The 10,000-nt window shown below is 43.9% G+C and overlaps 1 protein-coding gene across 1 annotated transcript in view; it reads left to right on the plus strand.

Annotated features, from left to right (window-relative positions):
* pof1b (POF1B actin binding protein) overlaps positions 1 to 10,000 on the plus strand; it is a 46,220-nt gene that overhangs the window by 7,449 nt on the left and 28,771 nt on the right. The gene's annotated exons all lie outside the window — the stretch shown is intronic.

Consider the following 10,000-nt stretch of genomic DNA (forward strand, 5'->3'; position numbering starts at 1 on the left):
TGCTGGTTCTGCAGACGGGGGGAGGGGGGGGGGGTGAAGTCTGCTGGTTCTGCAGACTGGGGGGGGGGGGTTAAGTCTGCTGGTTCTGCAGACTGGGGGGGGGGGGTGAAGTCTGCTGGTTCTGCAGACGGGGGGAGGGGGGGGGGGTGAAGTCTGCTGGTTCTGCAGACGGGGGGGGGGGGGTTAAGTCTGCTGGTTCTGCAGACTGGGGGGGGGGGGTGAAGTCTGCTGGTTCTGCAGACGGGGGGAGGGGGGGGGTGAAGTCTGCTGGTTCTGCAGACTGGGGGGGGGGGTGAAGTCTGCTGGTTCTGCAGACGGGGGGAGGGGGGGTGAAGTCTGCTGGTTCTGCAGACGGGGGGAGGGGGGGGGGTGAAGTCTGCTGGTTCTGCAGACGGGGGGAGGGGGGGGGTGAAGTCTGCTGGTTCTGCAGACTGGGGGGGGGGGGTGAAGTCTGCTGGTTCTGCAGACTGGGGGGGGGGTGAAGTCTGCTGGTTCTGCAGACGGGGGGAGGGGGGGGGGGTGAAGTCTGCTGGTTCTGCAGACGGGGGGAGGGGGGGGGGGTGAAGTCTGCTGGTTCTGCAGACACGCCCGACAGCCTCGACATGGGAACGCTCCGCTGTGTGAAAGAACAGTAACACAACAAAGTGTCTTTTGCTCTCCGTGTGTACGAGTAGCTCCGCCCTGCTGCCTCCTCGCTCACACTGTTAAAACTACTTTGTTCAACACAACTGTCTCAACCCCCGATGCACCAATCAGGGAGGGGGTGTTCAGCACAGGTCCACTTTCAGGTGAATGCTGTGGGCGGGTGCATTCCTCCCGATGTGAGCGTGCAGCGTCATGTACATGTGACTGTAAACAGGTCGGTTCTCTCCACTTGACGGCCGCTTTGATGTCATACATGAGAACGTCTTCCATATATTTAATGTTTAATTACGGTGATTACTTTCTTTAATCGTTTTCTGGAGTGACAACCTTATCTTCAGTCGATCTCTCCAGCAGTTATATCTCTCTGCTCTCTGGAAAACATTATGAAACACCTCCCAGCTCAGACTGTGTCTCTTAAACGTAGCTGTCAGGAAGGGTTCAAAGTTGAGATGCTATCACCGTGGGGGCATCGAGTCAGGATGCAGGAATCCAGCAAGGAAACTTGAGTTTTAGATACACAGGTTTATTTTACGTCCAGTTTAGTTAAATAACGAGGGTAACAGAAAAACACACATGGGATGTTACAAACATCAGTGCTGAAAGACAAATACAATATTATTAACAGAATAAACAAGTACAATTAAATTTACTTTCTGAAAGAATTAGGGATCGAATTGAATTTATTTATATAATAGGGACAATGCAATTTAACATCATTTCAAAACCCCATAACACGATATGAGGATACATCAAAATACATGTACAACAATACAAATGCTAAAATAAAGTTTAAAATAAAGTTTGAAGATACTAATTAAAAGTGGGTACAGCTCTGGCTTGCTTTGAGCATTTCACCTGTTTTGTAAAATATTTTAAGTCAGACATTAATTAGATTTCAGGTGGTAATGTGTTCCAGACTTTACAGTGTTTGATGGAGAAGGCTGATTGACCAACCGTAGATCTACCATGTTGTATGATACAGTTTCCATTCACAGTGCTTCTTGTTACCCTGTTTCCGTCCTGTCTTTGAACGCATCTGGAGAGAGGTTCAGGGGCCAGATTGTTGATACATTTAAAAACAAGTTTGAGGAAACATAAATGCATAAAGCGCTAAAAACTAATGAAAGAATGGATAAATGAAGATAAATGAAAGTGGACGAGATAGTAACTAAAATAGGAGTAAAACCCACTTTACCAGTGCTGAACTGCCCCCCCCCCCCATGTGAGGATGAAAACATGAGTGCAGGTGAATTCAATCTAACTAATGAGAGACAAGCAGTTACTAATCATGGGGGAGAAAGGGAGAAACCAGGAAGTGTTCTAAAGGAGGTGCAGTAGGAAAAGAGAGGAAGTGAAAGGAAACAGAATAGTGATCTTTACTACAGTAGCGTTACATTTTCAAGGTTCAAGGTTGTCTTGCAGTCAGCAGCAAAACACATACATACATACAGGATGCAATCAGCAAACAAGAAAGAATGGACAATAAATAAATAAATAAATAAATAAATAGAGTAGTTAAGAGATGGAAACAGAGGAAACACAGTAAGTGGTTTAAAAAGGTGAGTTTCTCTTCCTCTTTGTCCTGCAGGCTGAATCTGCGGCCTGACAAAGGATGACTCTGATCTGCTAAGACTGACTGAGCTTTCTTAAGTTTGTTTTGTATAAAAGAGAAAGGTGAGAGAGGGGCGATCCTGTGATTCTGACACACAGTTTAACAATGTTCAGGTCACCGTGCAGAAAGTGATTCAATGAAACATCTTCTTAAAGACACACTGATGAGCACTTTAGGATGAAATGAAGAAGAGATTTTCTTTGTATTTCAGCCCCTCCTTTGAATCCTGCTGCAGTCACTGAAACTTAAATGGAAACGTTCAGTCCTGTAATCACACTTCTTAAAGAGACAGGAGCTGAAATGAAGTGTTTCAGGCAGAGGCTGAAATTAGTGATTTTTCTGACGTCAGTATCAGATAAATAAAGAGGTTTATGAGCTTCACGTCTCTCAGTGTTACTCTGTAGGTCTGACATCATTAATGATTAAAATAAAGAGGTTTATGAGCTTCACATCTCTCAGTGTTACTCTGTAGGTCTGACATCATTAATGATTAAAATAAAGAGGTTTATGATCTTCACATCTCTCAGTGTTACTCTGTAGGTCTGACATCATTAATGATTAAAATAAAGAGGTTTATGATCTTCACATCTCTCAGTGTTACTCTGTAGGTCTGACATCATTAATGATTAAAATAAAGAGGTTTATGATCTTCACATCTCTCAGTGTTACTCTGTAGGTCTGACATCATTAATGATTAAAATAAAGAGGTTTATGAGCTTCACGTCTCTCAGTGTTACTCTGTAGGTCTGACATCATTAATGATTAAAATAAAGAGGTTTATGATCTTCACATCTCTCAGTGTTACTCTGTAGGTCTGACGTCATTAATGATTAAAATAAAGAGGTTTATGAGCTTCACATCTCTCAGTGTTACTCTGTAGGTCTGACATCATTAATGATTAAAATAAAGAGGTTTATGAGCTTCACGTCTCTCAGTGTTACTCTGTAGGTCTGACATCATTAATGATTAAAATAAAGAGGTTTATGATCTTCACATCTCTCAGTGTTACTCTGTAGGTCTGACATCATTAATGATTAAAATAAAGAGGTTTATGATCTTCACATCTCTCAGTGTTACTCTGTAGGTCTGACATCATTAATGATTAAAATAAAGAGGTTTATGATCTTCACATCTCTCAGTGTTACTCTGTAGGTCTGACATCATTAATGATTAAAATAAAGAGGTTTATGATCTTCACATCTCTCAGTGTTACTCTGTAGGTCTGACATCATTAATGATTAAAATAAAGAGGTTTATGATCTTCACATCTCTCAGTGTTACTCTGTAGGTCTGACATCATTAATGATTAAAGTGAGGATAGAATATCTCCTTTAACTTAAACTCATGGACGCTGAATGATTCCCCTTCCGATTACAACCTTTAGTAAAGTATGAAGATTCTCATAATTTTCTTATTTAATCCAGAATTAGTCAAAGCCTGATGACATAACCCGGTCCGCTCTGTTTTTGATTCACAGCAATGTGACAACACGGTCAGACTGTGCCTGTGGAGGATATGTTGTCACATGTTGCCAACTCAACTTATTAACGGTCGAGGAGAAGCGAGGCGTGTTTAAAATAACAAACCGGCTGTGGTTTGATTCTGGAGGTTCATCAGAGACGTGCAGAGAGAGAAGACAAACACGTGTTTCCTTGTTATGACTTCATTCCTTCACTTAGTCAGATCCTGTTATTTCTTCTTTTTGATGAATTGTGGGATGAAGATATTTTATCAAATAGAGTCACTGTTTAAAGTAACAGACGATCACTTTCTTTTCGTATTCGGGTTAGCTTCTAGCTTTTTTCTAAATGAGTCTACCATGAGGGAGAAGCTCGAGTCCCGCTGGCTGTGTTGTTGTCAGAGCCGTGTTTACATGGACGGGACGGCCGGCTCCTCCCCTTGTGTATAAAAGCTGTTTTAGTCAAGAACTAGAGAGAAGAAGAAGAACATACTCACTGATTATTTGGATGTTAGTAAGAGTTTTTAGATCACGCTCATTCTGTGTCAGTTTACATGAAATGTGAAGCTACGAGCTAACTAAAGAGCGCTAACATTAGCATGCTAACACAACAATGTGAAGCTACGAGCTAACTAAAGAGCGCTAACATTAGCATGCTAACACAACAATGTGAAGCTACGAGCTAACTAAAGAGCGCTAACATTAGCATGCTAACACAATAATGTGAAGCTACGAGCTAACTAAAGAGCGCTAACATTAGCATGCTAACACAACAATGTGAAGCTACGAGCTAACTAAAGAGCGCTAACATTAGCATGCTAACACAACAATGTGAAGCTACGAGCTAACTAAAGAGTGCTAACATTAGCATGCTAACACAACAATGCAGGACACAGGTGATGTGAAGCTACAAGCTAACTAAATAGTGCTAACATTAGCATGCTAACACAACAATGTGAAGCTACGAGCTAACTAAAGAGTGCTAACATTAGCATGCTAACACAACAATGCAGGACACAGGTGATGTGAAGCTACAAGCTAACTAAATAGCGCTAACATTAGCATGCTAACACAACAATGTGAAGCTACGAGCTAACTAAAGAGCGCTAACATTAGCATGCTAACACAACAATGCAGCTCGAGCATAGGGCAAGTTTGTCCACCGTTCTACTTAACGACTCCGTCATGTGAACGTGAGTGGAGGGGGGTTGGAGGTGTGTCTCTGGAGGAGAGCGGAGGCTTCAGCATGGAGGAGGCGTGGCCTAACAGCAGTTTGTTTTGGTTTCAGGAGCTCAAGGGCGACATCTACTGGATGAAAAAGTCGTACATTCTTCATTTATTGTATAATTGTGTTTTTGTCATGCTATGATAACTCCTTTGTTCTTCTTTGTTGTGAGCGTACGTTAAGTTAAATATGTGTTCTGTATCTTCCCCTGCAGCAGAGATGTTGTTAAAGGTTAAGCCACCTTAAAGCCGATCTTTGATTTATGATATGAAGCTCTGTGAATTCTGGTGAACTAAGAAGAGAAGTCCCGCCCCCTTCAGAGGGAGGTGATATTCATGTCCTGTTAAACCTCTGTCTTCTCGTGACACGCCATCACAGCTACTCAGTCGGTCTCTTCACTGATTGGTTGACACATTCCTGAAAGTTCAGTTTTCAGCTTTTGCCTGCAGCTCAGAGCTGAAGGTTTACACGTCTGTACAGGCCGGAGACACGACTGCATGTGGGGGGAAATAAATGATTTGATCACATATTCTATAAAATCCTCTTCTCCATGTTCCTCTGGTCCGTCTACAAACCCCCCAATGATGAGAAAAGTCCATCCTCTCCGTCTTCTGCCTGCTCCACTTTTCAGAAAATGTGTGCTCAAACAGGCCGTTTGGAGATTTTCCCTTCATGACATCACAAAGGGCAGTAGCCCCTCCCCCAGGTGGGTGACACTCCCACAGCTAGGTGTTTGTTCTGCCCTCTGAGTCTGCCTTCTCACCGTAAACAATAGGACATGGAGCGAGAAAGACCGAGTACACCCAAGTCCTTCCAGAGAGGGGGCGTGGTCAGACACAGCTCATTTACATATTTAAAGGTACAGACACAGAAACAGTCTGTTCTGAGCAGGGCTGAAATAGAGGGGTTTATAGACATGATCAAATACAGGATCAGAGTGGATTTAGAACAAGAAACTTCACACACATGTTGAAGAGGAGCTCTGAGACTTATTTTAAGAGGAGTATTACGCTACTTTCAACACGGTATAAAGACCCCTCTTGGTCTCTCTTCCAACCCTATAATATCTGATATAGCTTGTTCCACTTTAGTTGGATTACATTTCACAGCAGTGAGGAGGGAGAAATAAATCGTCACTCTCAAATGGTTTTCGTTGTTTTCAGACGAACAGTTTGTGTGACGACCACACGCACGAGGAAGCCGTCAGTCCTCGTCACTGTCATATTTAAGTCGTTTATTCTCTCATCATCCGGAGCTGCAGACGCTTGAACAAACAGCTTGATCTTTGACATCGTGTAAATAATCAGTTTACAGGAGGTCAGAGGTCAAATCATTCATAGAGGAGCTGAGTGAAAGGTGTGCAGCGTTTTCCTTGAGAAGGTTGAAGTGTTCCTCAGCAGAGAGGTTGTTGACGGACATGTTTGTTTCTGTCACCCTTCAGTCGTGAGACTTTCCCTCCACTCCGCAGTTAAAACAACTCTGCAGCGTTTGAGCACACTTGAAACAGACTCGAGGATTAAAGGAACATGACAAACTGTTTCTGACAGACGAACCTCGGCGCTGCTCCTTTCTCTTTTTTTTAAAGCAGTTTTCAGTCTCTTGCTCCGCTGCTTCTTAAGAGGCTTTTGTCACCGCGGTGGGGTATGTGAAGCATCCGCACTTAATTACAGGGCAGGAGTAGGAGGGTGACACTGTGTGGGGAAGAAGGAATGCTAAACAGGCATCGTATTTACAATGTTTACTGTGAGGAAACCACCCCGTCAAGATGTGAGGACACAGAGTTAATTAAAAACATGAACAGAATCAAGTCTCTCTGCGACAGCAGGCAGGGTGAGAAAAGATTGTTTTTAAGGGATTACACAAAAATGTACATTTAGTAAATCAGTTTGTACATTTATGAGGTTTGGATAGATCTTAAAGCAGAAAAGAGAAAGCAGCAGGTTAGAAAATTAGCTTTTTGTACAGAAACAAATCAAGATTTTCTGTTATCGTGCAGAAAAAGAATCATTGAAGCTGTGTTCTTGTCAGTGATGGATTACTGCGATGTCATTTATAGACATGCTGCAGCTTCAACTCTGAAGCCTCTGGACGCCGTATATCACTCCGGCCTCAGGTTTAGAACTGATGATGGATTTGACACTCATCACTGAGACCTGTATGAGAGGGTCAGTTGGCCTTTTTATATATTTTTAAAGCTCTAATTGGGAAACTTCCACCTTACATCACAGACCTGTTGGAGTGGAATACGGGCGCCTACATGACCCGTTCTTCTGATTGGCTCGTTCTTAAAGTCCCTCAAGCTTTTACTGAACTCGGTAAATCTGCATTTTCTTTTGATGCCCCAAATTCCCAGAATGCCCTCCTGCAAACTGTTAAGGATCGGAGTTCTTCCCTCTCTTCCAGAGTTTAGGAATTTGATTTTGAACAACTTTGTTTTAAATTGTGACTGTTTTTAATGATCGGAGTGGTTTTTGTCACAGATTCTGAGTGTTTGATGTGTTTGTGCTTGTTTTACTGTGCTTGTAATCTTGTCGGCGTTGGAAATGAGGGAAACCTCAGTGTCTTTTTTCTTTTTTGAGAATAAGTAAAGGTTTGAAATGAAATGAGTTGCCGGTGAAGAAAGTGGATTTCTTCTGTTAGAGAGGAAACAAACAACTGAAAGAGAGTCAGTAGTTCAGGCTTTAGAGGCTTGAGTTGGGAACCGGAGAGTCACCGATTCAAGTCCCGGTTTGGACAAAGTACAGAAGTTGGTCTGGTAGCTGGAGAGATGCCAGGTCGCTTCCCGGTGCCCGTGAGCAAGGCACTGAACTGCTCTAGTGTGCTCCCTGTACAGCAGTGTGTTGCACATTGCGCACATTCATTTTGTTTGAAGTGTGGTTGATATAAATTGTGAAAATATATTTTATTGAAATTGCCTCGCTGTTTTGTTTGATTGTTTTGTGGCTCTTGTTTAGTTCATATTTTGTGCAGGTTGACAATTTTTTTGTTTACATGTATTTTTTATTTGTCAGACTTGACTCTGACTGGCACCCCAAATTAAAACCTTGTCAACAGCTGCACTTCTTTACTTCTTTAAGCAGCGTAAGTAAATCTACTCACACAACCTTTAAGGCAGTTATTCTAGTTCAGCCCTGAAGTGTTTCCATGGTAACTCCTGGATCGTCTCCAGCTCTTAATGACTGTTGAAAGATCGGCGCTTGGCTTCTCTTATCTCCCGCGTCTTCTGCGTTAAACAAGTAAATAATAATCATTGACTGCATGTTGAAACCAGCGTCGAGCCTTTAGATTATGTCGCAGCCCCGCGTCCCTACACGAGTTCCCATCACAGTTTGTTTTCTTTAATCACTTCTGTTGAAAAGCTGCATACTCATGTGATCTCCGACTGGTTGTGTAGACGCCACCGCCTCACCAAAACAAATGTATCAGGTAGACAAACAAACCACATGTGGTGGCTTCCATTTTGGTTTCCTTTCCTCTTTGTTCTAAAAAACTCGTCAGCTGGTTTGTTTACTTTTAAAGAATGTTTTCTGTCAGTGTGATCGTGGTAAAATACTGTCCAAAACAAGAGCCGTCCATATTATATATATATGTGGGTGGGTGTGGAGCTGATCCCAGCTGTGATTGGGCGAGAGACGGGGTTACACCCTGAACTGTTCACCAGCCAATCACAGAGCTGACATTTAGAGACAGACAACCAGACACACTCACATTCAGAGAGTCTCCAGTTAACCTAACGAGCATGTCTTTGGACTGTGGGAGGAAGACGGAGAACCAGGAGAGAACCCACACATGAACGAGGAGAACATGCAGACTCCACACAGAGAGACTCCTGAAGGACGGGGATTCAAACCAGGAACCTCCTCACAGAGAGACTCCTGTCAGACAGGGATTCAAACCAGGAACCTCCTCACAGAGAGGCTCCTGTCAGACGGGGATTCAAACCAGGAACCTCCTCACAGAGAGACTCCTGAAGGATGGGGATTCAAACCAGGAACCTCCTCACAGAGAGGCTCCTGAAGGACGGGGATTCAAACCAGGAACCTCCTCACAGAGAGGCTCCTGAAGGACGGGGATTCAAACCAGGAACCTCCTCACAGAGAGACTCCTGAAGGACGTGGATTCAAACCAGGAACCTCCTCACAAAGAGACTCAAACCAGGAACCTCCTCACAGAGAGACTCCTGAAGGATGGGGATTCAAACCAGGAACCTCCTCACAGAGAGGCTCCTGAAGGACGGGGATTCAAACCAGGAACCTCCTCACAGAGAGACTCCTGAAGGACGGGGATTCAAACCAGGAACCTCCACACAGAGAGACTCCTGAAGGACGGGGATTCAAACCAGGAACCTCCACACAGAGAGACTCCTGAAGGACGGGGATTCAAACCAGGAACCTCCTCACAGAGAGACTCCCGACAGACGGGGATTCAAACCAGGAACCTCCTCACAGAGAGACTCCCGACAGACGGGGATTCAAACCAGGAACCTCCTCACAGAGAGACTCCCGACAGACGGGGATTCAAACCAGGAACCTCCTCACAGAGAGACTCCCGTCAGACGGGGATTCAAACCAGGAACCTCCTCACAGAGAGACTCCTGACAGACGGGGATTCAAACCAGGAACCTCCTCACAAAGAGACTCCTCGCTGTAACCACTGCACCACCACCGTGCAGCCCCCCCCCCAAAATCAAGATGTCACACTTCATTTCTGAACAGGCTCTTTGCAAAATGCAACTTCAATACAAAACCGATGTAGTTCATCATCCTGAGCACTCAGAGATACTCGGACAGACGGGCTGCAACAGAAGAATCGACTTAAAAAAAAAACTTTTTGTTGTTGTTGTTGCAGAGACTGTAAAGTGTAAACTTTGAGAACAGGTTGATGAAGAGTCTCATAAATGTTTCTGTAAGCAGGAGATGTTTTGTACTCACACACACAAAGAGCCTGTGTGGTGAAGTGACTCTTCTCCAATAACAACCTCTAGTGTTACTGGAACACGCAAAGTCCTGCAAGCCTGGCTCCCACAATGACCTACATCACACACACACACACACACACA

The sequence above is a fragment of the Labrus mixtus genome, chromosome 14 (assembly GCF_963584025.1).
Source record: "Labrus mixtus chromosome 14, fLabMix1.1, whole genome shotgun sequence".
Taxonomy (NCBI): Eukaryota; Metazoa; Chordata; class Actinopteri; order Labriformes; family Labridae; genus Labrus; species Labrus mixtus.